Consider the following 2280-nt stretch of genomic DNA (forward strand, 5'->3'; position numbering starts at 1 on the left):
GTAACTGACTGAGCCACCCAGGTGCCCCCATTTTCTTCTTTAAAACTTATAAATGAATATATCTTCCATAACAATTAGTTTTTTACTCTTATAATACAAAAATAACTTTTAAAGATGATCCCATAAGTTTCTCCTTGGGGGGGCACAGGCAAACTATCTTGGGTGGGGGGGAGCTATCCCAGGAGGTGATGCCTGATCTGAAGGGCCCAGCTCTCCCCAGTCCCCTCCCCCTCTCAGATGCAGGCGACTGGCCCAGATCAGCCTGATCTGATGTCAGGGTCAGGAACCCTAGTATTCCTGCATGGCTTTAAGATATTTATACAAATCTCTCCTGCCTACAGCATCAGCCTTCTCCACGTCAGGGCCAGCAGCCGGCAACCCTCCACCTTCCTCCACAGGTTCCAGGATCCGCTACAACCACTTGGGCTGAGCTCGCTGGGCTCTCACCCGTGTCTTGGGCCCAGATAGGACTGGTCAAGGAGTTACTCAGCTCAGTACAAGTATGAAGGTCTCTGGTCTTCAAAACAAACTCATTTGTGGCTAATGAAACAGGGTGGGCATTTTGCTGAAACATACTCCATATTAGGATAAAGATACATGGCATAGAACTGTACAGCGGAGCTGAAATTCACTTACATGCATCTCATTCATCTGTCCATTTTATAGACAAGAAATAAAGACCCCCAGAGGCTCAGTCAGCTGTCCAAGGTCAAATCCTAGATCTGATTCCCAGCCTTTTGTCTATAGAAGAATTTCAAAAGGAAGATAATTAAGGTGTCTCAGGTTCTTTGGGCTACAAGTAACAGAATCTCAATTTTAAGCCAAAGGAAAAAAAATTAACAGAAAAATACTAGAATCCAAGGCCATGAAGTGCAGCTCAGGAGGGATCAGAGCAAGGTGGAGAATGCCTACAGGCAGCTTCTCTCCCTCTGCCATTCTCTCCCTCTCTCTCTCTGGCTGACTGGTAAACATGGCTCCCAGGATCCATTCCCGTGTGCCTGGGATACTCCTCAGATGGAAGGATGGATCATGCTGGGCAGACACGGGGTCTGGGCCAGCATAAACTTGAGGTAGGAAGGGGGGATATTTGGAATCTCTTTGTTGCGGGGCGGGGATGAAGTTCTGACAAGTGTTGAATGCTACTGGGTTACGCATCCTGCTGGGGACATTATTAGTACAGGTACTGTCCTCATTTTAAAGGCAAGGGACCGAGGCTCGAGGCAGATAAGCACATGGATATTAAGTAGCAAGATGTGAGTGAGTCTCCTGCCTCTTAGCGTAAGACACTTTCCTTTATGCTCCCCCTCTCTCGTGTGAAATGATCCCACTGGCATTGGGAGCCTGGGAAGAGATCCCACCTCTCCTATTTGCCATTCTTCGGGAAGACCTGCAGCTATGTGATGCTCAGCGCTTGCTGCTCAAAGCCACCAGGCCTGTGGGCTTCTCTGGGTCCTCGGAACAACAGCAAGAAGTGACTTTACCCACTTGTTGCCTTAGTGGCTCCATCCATTTCCTGGCATTTGGTCTCCATTCAGGAGTGTGCTAGGGCAAGCTCATCCTGGCTCCCAAGAGCCAATTACTCTAGTTTTTGGAATTTCACAAGCTAGCTGACATCATGTTGGTTGCTTGAAATTAGCCATTGTGGGAGGATTTTACAGCATGGTAACTGACAAATGCTACCAATCAGGGTTCTCCCGCACTCCCTGTCAGTTGTGAAATACTTACTAGCACATCACTGTCTCCATCTGCCCACTTCCTGCCTGCAAGACTATTGAAGATGTTCATGTGAAAACTCACACTTAATTTTCAGTTCTAAACATCCTTTAATGGATTTTTAAAAATATCTTTGCAAACATGAATGCTTCCTATCAATTTCGGTCGTAACTCCAGGCCAAATGCCTAAGAGAACAAAGGGATTCTTTGTCTTGTTCAACATCCCCCCACCCCACCACCCCTTTAGCTATAATGCTTAAATGTCCTCGTTTTCCACACTCCCTGCCATGTCTCTACCTCGGGTCCTTATCTCCAGTGGAGCCTGCTGCTGGGACCCCTATCTGGTTTCCCTCCCTCCAGCCTCCCCTTCTCCCAGTCCACCCTCCCTATCTCTGCCTGGTCAATCTTCTGAAAGCTCTGCCTCGGTCACATCTCCCATCAGAGGCTCCAACTGGCTCCCAAGAGTTCAAACTCTTGGACCCGGTGCTCAGACCCCCCACCTATCTTTGAGCCCATTATTTCCCAGGGAACGCAAATCATGAACGTGGACTGGACTGGTCTTGGCTC

This window comes from Neomonachus schauinslandi, chromosome 4 (assembly GCF_002201575.2).
Source record: "Neomonachus schauinslandi chromosome 4, ASM220157v2, whole genome shotgun sequence".
NCBI lineage: Eukaryota > Metazoa > Chordata > Mammalia > Carnivora > Phocidae > Neomonachus > Neomonachus schauinslandi.